This window comes from Rattus norvegicus, chromosome 5, assembly GCF_021556685.1.
Source record: "Rattus norvegicus strain SHRSP/BbbUtx chromosome 5, alternate assembly SHRSP_T2T, whole genome shotgun sequence".
Lineage (NCBI taxonomy): Eukaryota > Metazoa > Chordata > Mammalia > Rodentia > Muridae > Rattus > Rattus norvegicus.
In genome coordinates, this window is record NC_141538.1 from 84317227 (window position 1) to 84330362 (window position 13136).

Here is a 13136-nt window from a genome sequence, read left to right on the forward strand (position 1 = left end):
AGCAATGGGTTCATGGAGCAGTTATATTAATTAATTCAATAATTAATGACACAGATCCTATAAGGTAGTATTGGCATTATAGAGGTTGCCTGTGTACAGAAATCAAGACACAGAGGTGTTCGATAATTTACTCAGGGTTTTCATTCTCCAGTTAGATATTTCTAGGCCTGAAAGAATGGCTCCTGAGCCCTGAGACTGGACAATTTAGTTTATGTTACATCTTTATCTTTAAGTTTATCTAATAAAATGTGTACTCTTGGGAACCGAAGGGCCTAACAGAAAGCAGATAATGAGAAGGGGAATAATTCAAGACACAGTGGAGACTTCAAGAAACAAAATGTCCCTGGGTCTCTTTATGAGAAACACTGTCTAAAGTGTTTATTTGCAGACCATTAAATACTTAACAAAGGGAGCAATGGAAAGTCCACTGTCTCTTGGCTGCCACTGGTTAAAGCCCTAAAAGAAATTAGCATAAAACAAATTTAAAATTATAATAGTCATTAAAAGGATGTTTTGTTTTGTTTTCTTAACACCCGGGACAGAAAGATGAAATGCCTTGTGCTAGCATTTGCAGTGGTGAGAGTAAGCTTCCAAGTTACCTTCTATGTCCTCCGGGCAGTGCCCACCCGCCGGAAATGAACGAGAAGCTCTCACAGAAGGGCTTTGTCTGTTTGAAGCCCCTGCTGCCTGTCACATTTGCTATGCTTCATATGCACCTCCAAAGTAGGGTCTCATCAGTGACAGTAAGGGTGGATGTGGAGGTTCCCAGGGTCCTGGAAGGCTCTCCTGATTGGAGTTAGTGAGTCTAGGAAATATTCCTGAACAATAGGACTCAATGGAAACAAAAGTTGTACTGTTGAAGGTCCAGTGGATACTAGTCCTAGAGGATCCAAAGGCAGGATGCCACAAGAGGCCCGGGGTGTCTGGTCCTGTAGTGATTATGGTTTCTGGGCAGAAGCAAAAGAGGCTAGAGCAATATTTTAAGACATCAACCTCCCTGAGAGGGGTGCTCTTCAAGGGCCAACAAAGTGCTTTTGGCAAGCTGACCTGATGAGAAATCAGAGTGATTTTAGCTTTCAACACCAGTCAGAAAGCCGACCCAAATTATCCATAAGTTTAAATTAAACCATCAGCTGCCATTGGCAGTAATGTGAACATTCTGGCAGGAGCCCTCCCTCCATTCAGCAGTCCAAAACCGCGCACATAACTTGGGTTTAGCCTCATTACTGTGGAAAACGTTGTGCGAACTACTTGAAACCCCAGCTTTGCTTCCTGTTTGCCTCTGTTCTCTTTTGCCAAGAGAATGCACCGACAGGGTAGCTGGATACCTGGCCCTGAAGCATGGGAGCCTCCTCTTCTTTCAGTCTCATGCCCATGAGCATCTTTCTCCATGTGAGAAATGAGAACAGTGGTCCTTACCTCAGCTATGACCTGTCCTTTCATGCACTAAATGAGTGCGTGCCGCGCTCAGGTATTGAGCAACCCCCACCATGCCAGTCCTATGCTATGAAGTCTGCATATCTTATTGCCACTGCATGGGCCAGAAAGTGATCAATAAACACTAATTATTATGGCTATTAAAATAGTGATGCTCTTACTCACAAGTAGCAAGTACCCTGTCCCTGGAAGACAGAAAGGAAAGGTGTGAATCATCCGTTATACAAAGAGGTCATGAAGGGGATTCTATTAACATGATTAAACAAAATATTGCTAGGTATTTTTTTACCCATACTTGCCTGTCTTTTTCCAGAAAATAACTCTGGGTGCTTCTGCAGTATTGTGCCCCTCTGGTTTTTCTTAGTTCTCTATTCATTTTAGCACAGGCTACTTTCTGACATCCACAGTGGGATTCCTTCTCCCAGCTCTCTTCAGAGTTATCTCTTCAGAACCACAGTTTTCAGATCCTGTGTTGTGCCCAGCTGTATACCTTCAGTACCCTGCTCAGCCTTGCATGTTTGAGGGAAGTGTTCTACCACTGTACCACTGCCCAATGCTGGGTTTTGCTCTTTTCCTGCAGATTCACGGATCTAATTTCTCTACCTGAATTTGACAGTCACTTATATACTCAACACACTTGGAACTTTCTCCCCAAACCTTCTGTTGCCTCCCCTAACTAATAAATCACTTAAACAGGACTTGCAAGAAACATCCACATTTGCTCTTTCTCTAATAACTATCATTCCAACTTCATTTTGAAAATCAATATGTCCTTCCTAATCAATCTCTCACAATATTCTGAATTATTATTGTTTCACCCAAGGCCCCTTGCAATGTCAGTCTAATGTGTGGAAAGGCAGTTCCCACGGGCTCCTGGTCCCTTGATTTTCTCAGCCACAATCTGCCCTCCAACAGGATGAAAGAATAATTTTCCTAGAGCAAACACGATTTTTTCTTGCTCCACTGGAACATGTTCACAGTGGCTTTGCACGGCCTTCGAGGAAAATGTTAAATCTAAAGAAGCAAGGAGAAAGACCGTTGACATGAATTACCATGGCCAAATTAATGAAAGCAAGCTTTTTAAAAATTTGTATGGATGGGCTGCCATCACCTAAGGTGTGGTTCCAGAGGTCAGCATTGGACATGGGCAAGATAAGGGTTGTTTATAGGTCAAAACAGGGGTTTTCCAAATGAGAGATTTGACAGGCAAATAGGAGGTATACAGAAGTAGTACATGAGAAGGTGGTTATAAGGTAACCATAATAACCCTTTAAAAGAAAGGTAGCATTGCAAGATGGTCACAACAACCTCCTGAACCAAAGGCATCATTGCCATTCCTGGGTCAGGCAATATAGGACCATTTGCAGTTAAAGTTACCGGTGGGGCATACCCCAATTTTTGAGAAACAGAGATTTAATCGCATACAGGAGGAATAAATCTAGTTTGTCTATATTATGTGGTGACATTCACACCCAAGATGTGGACAGTTGGGTTCAGCAGACAATCGAAATTCCTTATTAACATAGCTTTCAAGCCAAGTAGGAGCTGCCATGACCTGATGCTGTTATGTGCAGTAGGTTCCAGGATCTTATTTTGCTTTATACCTTCTACCTTTTCCCCTAGAATTCTTTCATTCCCTCAGTTTCCTTTCCCCTGGCAAGGTGTCCTCTTCACTACCCATTGCTTCCGGGAGAGATACAGCCCAGGTGCTGCCTCTTAAGAGGAGTTCTTTCCTGGGTGCCTAAAATTGAACTGAGGTTCCCTCCCCTGTGTTCATGCAGCATCAGATACCTCAAAGAAAATACAATGCAGTCACACTTCACACACACACACACACACACACACACACACACACACACATGCACACACAGACACATACACGCACTGATACTATATATCAGTAAATAGAAAATAAAGAAGAGTATATCCCTTATGAGACTGCTTTATTTCTTAGGAATTTAGGTGTCTTATAATTCTTCTGTCTTCAGAGTCTAATAGACTGTGGCTTGAATGGAGACTTTTCCTCTAGTCTAAAGTGGGACATTTGTGTAGCTCAGGGTGGTGGTAACCCTGGAGCTGTGATGTATGTCTAATTCCTAGATGTAACAAAAAGTGATTGGAAGTACATTTGCCTCCTCATCTTCACAATGCCTTGTTACTATGCTCAGTTCCAACAAGCCACAGAGAGTTTTACAAATATCTGTCATTAAAGCTTTTTTGACCCTCATTTTAGCTTCCTATTAAAAAGGAGTCAGGTGCAAGAGTCACAGGCCTCTCTCCTTCCTCACCACTGTGCTGACTGTAGTCCAAACTCTCGAGGGCATTCACTGAGCGTTTATTTAGATTACCTGTAGGACTCTCTGATAACCCCAAATTGAGTGACTTTTGAATATCAAGCACAGTCCTGCTCTAGCTTCCTTTTGGGTAGAAAACCTAATTAACTAGTAGCTAGAAAGAACAGCAGGCGTGCCACCCCCTAGGCAGAGAATTCAAAAGGAAGTAGGTAACTCTGTAAATAGCGCTGCTTTAAGGGGCATTTAAGCCAATGCTCTTTGTTAAGGAAATTGATGGCTTTGTAAGTACTCTGTCTGAAGGGAGTGCTTGAGCTCAAGGCCCGCATCTCGCCTGCCTTGTAAATTCCCTAATGGACTGTGGGGCTGCAGGCTGGGCCTGGCATGTTCAATCATTTGCCAATACAAACTCAGATTTCTCTTTTAAAAAATCAAAATGTTTAGTCAAACGTAAGCCATTGAGCCTATGCAGTTTAAGTGCAGCCCAAGGTTGTAAGGATTGAGTGTTTTCTTCAGGGAAATCGAGCTTACTAATTTGTTATAGTAGATTTTCTTCCAAGTTCTAGATTGTTGCGATGGGTCCTTATAGTTTGTCTTATCACTTCCTATTCCGAACATCTGGAAAGTTAGTCATTATTTCAACAGTCTCCTGATAAGGAAGAGGTCTGGAACTGAAGGCTTCTGATCATTCCAAAGAGGTGACTACAGCTACCTCAGATGACTGAGCCCCCAAGACACAAAATCACAGGACATCCCAGAAGGAAATGGGTCCACCTATCATATAAAACAACCTGCTCTGTATTCATATACATTTCAAAAAGATGTTGAAGGGTGCAGAAGGAGCACACAGGCAGGTTAGGATTTTAGAATCCAACTAGTATAGATTTCATTCTTGATTCTGCGGCTGTCTTAGGTAATGAGTTAATGTTTTTAGGCCTTAATTTCTTTGTTGTACCATTGGGATAATCATAGTGCTTACTACAAAGAGTTCTACTAGGATTAAGTAATTGTAGGTGTTTAAAACACTTAGCCAAGAGCCTGACACTTAGCAAACCTGCCCCCTCATTTCCTTAGCAAAAGTAATAAATGTGATTTTAATTGGTCAAGTAGTTGATGCTATAGAAATGCAACAAGGGGTGGCAACTAGCCTTTGTAGAGAAGGAATGGCAGATAGGGTTTCCAGAAGGTGTGCCTGCTTAGCAAGGAATAAAGCCAGTCATAGGAAATGCAACTGGGACATTAGATAAAGCCCTATTACAAGTGGGATAGCTGAGGCCACAGGGGTGAATATGGGTCCCTTAAGGAGCAGCCACAGTATCAATAGACCTGTATCAGAGAGCAGGATGGCATTAGTGATGAGCATATTCCAGAAATAGCTAATCACAACTGCCAATTGTCATTAAATATGTCAGTAAAGAGTATATATATATATATATATATATATCTCCAGGCAGATGATTACATTTTCACACCCACTGAAGCTTGAAAGAACTTTTCAGGTTAGATATCTTAATACCTAAGTGGGTATTGCTTAGTGAGCAATTCCTATTCTGTATCCCATTCTCTTACTATATAGTACAATTCTTTGTGGCCCAGAATTGTTCTCTTAAGGCCTGGTTCATCTAGTCTTAGGGAGGACATCTCCGACAGTGTTCTGGAGTCAATAGCTAACAATGCGGTCTGTAATCTCTTGTTTTCGTTTGGGCAAACCCCTCTTCCAGTTAGTGGAAACTGACCTCGGAGCAACCATGGCTTCTTGGAAGCTGATTTGAACAAGGACAGTCATGATGATTTCTTTTGTTTCTGACCAGAAAGGGTAGCGGTTTTGATTTCTATGTTTGAATGTTCTAGTTAACTCTTTATATTTAGGACCAATGATCCTGTCTTCCCATTCTCTAGTAGAATATTGATTGGAAAGACATACACAGTCTCTTTAAGAACAAAACGGAGTAAAACAGTGTGAGTCATTCAGTTCTTAAGCTCAAATATTATTGTGTTTATCATATAAGAAAGAGCAAACTTATCTAGTGGTGATTCTTGCCTGATTCCTGGCTTTTGATCTTTATGCACACCAATGTGTCTTACTGGGTTGGAATTGGAGGACACCATGACTTGTATGCCTCATTCTTTTGGACTTTTCTGAACCATATTGCAGGAAGATGGTCTTTGAGGCAAGCCAGAACAATCAGAACCCGGGATGGAAGGGATCCATGTTGATACTCTGGCTACTTACAGGAACACTACCCAACACACCACACTCGCTTTAGTGAGTGCTTTATTGATGAGCTTTGTTAAAGTATTTCATGTGCTGTTCTGACTCATCTTCCACTCCTTGGCCCACCCCACTGGTTTATCCAAAAACCTCTGTTGGCAGTAATGTCCAGGATGCTGTAACAGAATGATGGGTTCCTTGTTTAGGGTTGAGGAAAATACACATACATGTATATATTTTTATTTGCCTGAATTGTCTTTCATTATGCTCTCATATATAAAGTTCTCATAGACGATGAGAACTTTTATTATCAACCAGTCACGATCCTCAGTGCTCCATCAACTATTTATGCTATATTAGATTGGATACTTAGGTTTTCTTGATGTCAGTTGCTGCAGTTGTGAACAGGATGTGGATGAGCTGTGTAATCACCAAAGATCATTGCAGTGCAAGACCTTTGTTCATTTAGTACTCATATTTGCGCAGATGGTCTTCTCTGCATAGATCATGAACATAACAGTGACAAAATGACCTGTCCTTCTTTGATGGAACAGCTGCTATCTTTATAAGGAAAGTTGAATGATCAAATATTTCAAGAGGCAAGTTAGTGTTATGAGAGGAGTATAGTAGACTAGTGGTAGAGAGAAGACAGGGCACTTAGAATTTCACTTTGGAGCATGTTTAGATAATCTTTTATTGAGCAGGTAATTAATTGATCAGGGTAAGACATGATCAATTAAGATGGAAAGCCAATTTTGTGACTTAGGAGGTGACATTTGACCAAGTAAAAACATTACTTGAAAAATTTGGCACTTTAAGTATTTAAGTATCAGATCTTTACCGCCACTTTCTAAAACAGATAAGGAAAATAAAGTTGCTTTAAGGAATAAATAGCAAAGCAAAAGGAGAGAGTTATAGAGGAATAAAATATGGTATTAGATAGCCAGGAGTATCTTAAGCAGGCTTAAAGCTTGAATTTTGATTTTTGGTGCCAGAATTCATGTGATTTTCACGAAAGTCTTCTTCTACATCTTTCAAAAAAGTTCACTGTACATGGACTTCGAGGACTTTACTCTCCAGTTGCCCATTTCAGACTGAAAAAAAATAGTGGCATGAAGATTTAAGGGTTAAAAGAATCAAGAACCAAGCAAATTTAAGAGTAAAATATTTGAAGATTATAAAGCTATTTGATCTAACTTGCTTACTAGGCAGAAAGGAAAATTGCAGCCCAGAAAGAGAAAAGCTTTCAGAGTGCCCTCTCTCCTTGTCCTCTCTCCCTCTCTTCTTCTTTCCCTCCCTTCCTCCCTCTCTCCTTCCCTCCCTTTCTCCCTTCCTCTTTCCCTTCCTTCTCCCTCCCTCTTTCCCTTCCTTCTTCCTCCTTCTTTCTCTCCCCTCCTCCCCCCGACCTTCCTTCTTCCTCCTTTTCTTCCTCCCTGTTTCACCTACAGTCTTCTTTCTTCCTATCTCCCTGCCCCTCCCCTTCATTCTCTCCTCTCCCTATTTCTTTTCATGTGGTGATAAGATCACATCAAAATCATTGAGAATCTATTTATAGTATGTGGTGTTTTGTTACTCCCTTTGGGCCATTTTTGCATACTTTCTCCATATCATAATTTAGGGATTTTTTTCCCATGTATTTGCTTGGATTATCTAAACCAAATTTCATTTTGCTATTTCCTGTTGCTGATTTTACAGGTCTTGGTGTCTCAGGCATCATTTGTTCTTGTGGTCACATCTATTTTTTTGGCACTATAATTCATGTGGTATGAATTGTTCTACTCTTTGATATCATAAAACATAATTGGAGCTCCAAAGAGACATAAATAGAAATTTATTTTTGGCTTTGAGTATTTGGGTTTGTTAGATGTGTTGTCATTTATTTAGATTTCTATCTTTCTCACAATATTTTCAGCCTATTTAAATAAATACACTAAATTCAAGGTGATATCAACACACCTTCAGTTCTAATTCAGAAGACTGTCAAATCTATTAAGTTCCTGTGCAATGTGTATTCCCTTTTCTATCCAGACTTTCCATTTCTTTTTAAAAATTGCAAAAAGGCAGAAAATAAAACCATGTTTACAACATATGGTTGAACACAAAGAGCCATGTTACTGGCTAGTTACAGCATTGCACTGCTGCTGTCAATGTATACCAGAGTTTGGGCTAGACCTTCCTTTAAAACTTAAATTCTTCAAGACTGAACCCCCAGTGAACGTGATTGTTGGGGGGAGGGCGGTAATGGGGGGGATGGGGAGGGGAACACCCATACAGAAGGGGAGGGGGGTTTAGGGGGATGTTGGCCGGGAAACCGGGAAAGGGAATAACAATCGAAATGTAAATAAGAAATACTCAAGTTAATAAAGAAAAAAAAACTTAAATTCTTTATGTAGAATAATCTGCTGAAATAACTTGAAATCAGGTTTGGCACTCATTCTGGGTTTTTTATCTGTTTGTTTGTTTGCTTTGTTTGTTTTTGTTGTTGTTTTAGACAGTGTCTCATTGTATAACCAAACACTATAGGTTTTTGCCAATTTGACAAAAATCTAGACACATCTGGAAGGGGGGGGGGAATCTCAGGTCAGGAATTGCCTCCATCAAATTGGATTGCTTCTCTCTACAGGCACTCGTTCTTAATTAGTAATTGATGTAGGAGGGCCCACTCCACTGTGGAGAGTACCATCCTTGGGCTGATGGGCCTGGCCTGTATCACAAAAGCTACCTAAGCATGAGCCAAGAAACAAGTCAGTAAATAGCATTCCCCTATGGTCTCTAGTTCAGTTCCTGTCTTTAGTTTCCTGGGTTGAGCTCTTACTCTGACATTTCTCAATGGTGAACTGGGATCTGGAAGTATAAACCATATAAAAACCTTTCCTTCTCCTTCATATAAAACAGTGCTTTGTGGAGCTAGAGAAATGACCTAGCACTTAAGAGATTAGACTACTCTGGCAGAGGACTTGGGTTTCCAGAATCCATGTTAAATAGCTCCAAATGGTTCAGGCATCCAGTTTGAGAGGATCCACTGGCCCCTGACTTTCGTAGGTACCTTTCATACGCATGGTGCATATAAACTGATCCAGACATACACAAGTAAACAAAAACAGAGAAAAGAAACTCTTTAAAGTTTTATTGAAATGTTCTCTCTCCCCTCATCCCCTTATGTCTTCTTTAGCCAGTCCCTTTCCCAGTCTATCTTTTAGGTTTTCAGTGACTCTATCACTTAGGAATACCTGGTACGAGCCCTTAAGCTCCTAAGACATAGAAAGGTGAAATGACATGTATAACATTAATCAATAATCTGAATCAGATTATTACATCCAAAGATCTGATTTTAAAAGGAAGAACTCTTCACAATACATCTACTCCAATCTTTGCCTAGATTTTAATGAAAATCTGTCACATTCTCCTAGACTTGGTCTTCCAAAGCTGTAGTGAGTTTAACAATCCCTGTCTCTCTCAAGAAGAGGGTTTATTGTGTGCTTTAGGGATACAGAGGCAGAATGTTTTATTCTGACATTGTGTACAGATGAGAATTAGACATAAACTCTATGCAGAGCCGACAAGTTGCCTGTCTACACGCAGAAGGTCCATCTGCCTAACACTCTTGAAACAGCTCATTTCCTCCCAATGAAAAAGAAAGTTTTGCCTTCTAATAACTCAGTTGTGGGAGGTTGACCTTCTCAGTTACCATCAAGTGTTCTTTCTGGGTGGACACATTTCTAAATGTGTCATTACATCTATAGGAATGAATCTGAGATGGTGAATTCCTCTTTGATAGGAGAAGATGGGCTGTGAAGGAGAGATCAGACTTTCTAGTATAAGGTTCATTGTAAACCAGTCCCTTCCTGTGTCTCAGTTCTTTTTTCTTCATCCTGAGACAGAATCTAAAGGAATTTCCTAAGGGTGTAGAGTCTCAATAGGAATGGGCACACCAGGGAGTCTCTAATTTAGTCATTCATTCATTCATTTATTCATTCATTCATACAACAAAAACGTGTCCAAAGTTTGCTGGTTTTTCAAACATTCCTCCCCCACCTCCTGACCTCTACTCTGTCTTCTCTCTCTCTCTCTCTCTCTCTCTCTCTCTCTCTCTCTCTCTCTCTCTCTCTCTCTCTCCCTCTCTCTCCTCTCTTTTCCTTTCACTCTACATCCACAATATCCCTTCCCACTCCAAGTGGAATATATTCCATAATAAACGTCACCAGCTTACTACACTGGATATAGGATGGCAGGGCAATCATTTGCTCTTGTTGTAGACTTCAAATTCTGCACAATCACCTGCTCATCATCCAATGTAAAGTACTCAAGGAACACTAAGAAGATGGATGTAATGAAAACAGAAAGCCCAGTTTGCCTGATTGTTCTGTTGCTGCAGTCTTTGTTTTTCCTGGCTGTGCATTTGTATTCCATTCCTTACCCTGTTCTCTTTGGTGCTGGAGGCAGAGGGAGTGAGGAAAGAGAGAGAATTCCCCAGACAAAACACTGGCAGATGGAGTGGAGGAGCTCCCTTAGGACACTAGTAGCAAGAGAAACCGAATAGCAGAGTCCAAGGATGTTATTTTTAAAAGAGACTCACAATAGCTTTGTCAGCATAATGTTGAAGAGGAAAGGAGACATACTCACATACTCATCTTCTCTCTCTCTCTCTCTCTCTCTCTCTCTCTCTTTCCCTCTTTCCCACTATCCATTCATTCATTTTCACTTTTCCTTTCTATCCTCTCCATTCCTCTTCCTTTCTCTGTAAAACTTATAAATTAAACTTATTTATTTAATATAATAAAAAGAGGTGCCAGCATGTATATGTTTCAGAAATTTGATGCACTTTGGAGAAATAAGTTCTTTCCTTCTACCACATGGGTCCCAAGTGTTGAATTCAGGTAATCAGGCTTGGTGTCCAGTCGCTTTTCCCTCTAAACCACCTCTCCAGTTTGAACCTCTCTTTTTAATTCTAGCTCTTCTCTATCATTTGAGGTTTGTGGCCTATCTATTGACCACCTTACTATTTAGTTATGTAACTCTGGTTCTGCTGCTGTCTGTCTATACCTCCCTCCATTCTCAAATTCTAGTTCTAATCAAACAGATTTTTTGTGACCTAAATTTAAACATAAAGAAGTAAACCTTTAAAATAACATACCTTTATCCAATTCTCTGCTATTTTGAGAGTGCCCTTTGCCTTGAGAAATGAATTAAGTCATCTTAGAAGGTAGATATTACATAATCTTATCATAATTTCTCGCTATCTGTCTTCACATTTGAAGAAGAGAAAGTGGGTACCTAAGTTAGCCAACCTCATAATCTTGTCCTTAAGAGGTCATGTTTTATCAGTCTGTAAATAGTGAATATAAATAGCTCTCCACTAAGCATAAAGAGACACAGAGGCTAGGCATAAGGGCTCCAATTCTCACCCTCGTAGCAGCTGTCTTTGTGGTCTAGAATTGGACACTGTGACTTCTTGAAGTCCTCTTCATTGGGCTGAGATTGCCCTTTGGTTGGACCTAAAGTTTTATTGTATCTGAATTGGCTACCATCCCTGGTGACTGGGATGCTGTTTTAAGTGCTGACCTTGTCTTCTTTCCATGTTGGAAGTATCAGACATGCTGGTCACTGGAGCTCTCTGCTGGCTTACACCCATCCTCCAATAATTAAATTATAATGAGTTGACTTACTCTGGCACATTTAATAGTATTTTACTATGTAGGCTGTTTGTAGGAATAAACAAAGAATTTTGGAGCTTGGAAGAGACTCAACATTCTGCTACCCCTGAATTCAATAACTCCCTGTACAGATAACAACATAAAAATTCAAGTCCTTTTCCCCCATGACCCTAGCTTTTTTCTAGAAGGTAGAATGTTTGAAAGTATTTCAAGTAAGTATTGATTTCACAAGCTGATTTAAATTCAGCCACTTTGAAAGGAATTGACCCTTTAGAAGAAATGCATATTTTCTTGTCATGACTGTTTTAGAATGTATAAGGCATATTTATGTTCCTTTCCAGTGAGGATATTGTTCTTATTGGGGCAATTAGAACCGCGTTAGAGGAGGGGGACAGAGATTAAGAGGAAAAACTATCTTTTGTGGTTATATGCAGTGCAAAGGACAAGGAGGAAACCAATGCCTTCCACCTTAAATGTAGTATCTTCTCCAGAATTATGCTCCAGTGTTTTGGAGTCAATATTAGATGGATGACCTAGATCGAACAATTAATTCACAGTAATCCTACATCCTAATTTGCCTGAGATAATCAGAATTCGATGTGCATGTTGCTCAGACATAATTTCTAATAATATGCTCTTTACTTTCCAAGTGCTAGAGCTTAGATAATAAATTATACAGTGGACTTCAGATGGTGGAGACAACTGCTTGAGAAGTCTACAACCTTTCCGTTACAGCATGTGGACCCGGTGTCAGGACAGTTCAATGAGTACTAAGGTGGAGATGTTAATAAAATAGGCCCTCCACGAGAAAAGGGCTGCTTAGCTTTGACTAGCAGCACTGGAGAATAGCAGAGAAGAATGGATACTAGTTTTAAAAGGTGACAGGGATCTCCACTTTGCTTCTCCCTGATTTGTTCTATATTGAATACATAGGTCAGATCTTCTTGGATGGCATCCTCCTCATGACTCCTCCGATGCTTGTCCTTATAGACAAAGGAGAATTGGTGCAACCAGACACAGCTTTTAATGATACCCCTACAAAAAGCAACAAAATAAAACAAAAATTTCAAAAAAGGCAGGTTCTTGACCACTTGGCATTTTGCTGAGACTCTTACAAATATCATGTAAGACTGTGGGAGCACTGGCTGGACGCGTGGAGTCCCAGTAGTCTAACTACCTTCTTTGCTCTGGTGACTGAGCCCAGAGAAGAAAAGAGACTAGTCATTCAAACACAGAAAGGTAGTTGCTGGGCTGAAACTGAAGTTGGTTTGTGCTTTATGTAAACCTGAAATCTTCTTTGGAGTTAAATAAATCCAGGTTGCAAACTTAAAGTCCTATGGTATTGGAATACATGTCTAAGACTTACAGAGTGAGTTGGGTTCCTAGAGCTGGCACATATTGTGTGACTTGGGCACCTATTAAAGACACATGGCATCTTAGTTTCTGCATCTAGAACATTTGCATTATAATTAAAATAATACCTTCATCATACTGTGATTGAGTCTCACTTGAAAGGAGTGGAACTTATGAATTTTGTTTTAA

General features: G+C 40.2%; 1 protein-coding gene across 1 annotated transcript in view; it reads left to right on the plus strand.

Moving 5' to 3' along the window:
* Window positions 1-13136, plus strand: part of Pappa (pappalysin 1) — a 230363-nt gene that overhangs the window by 120923 nt on the left and 96304 nt on the right.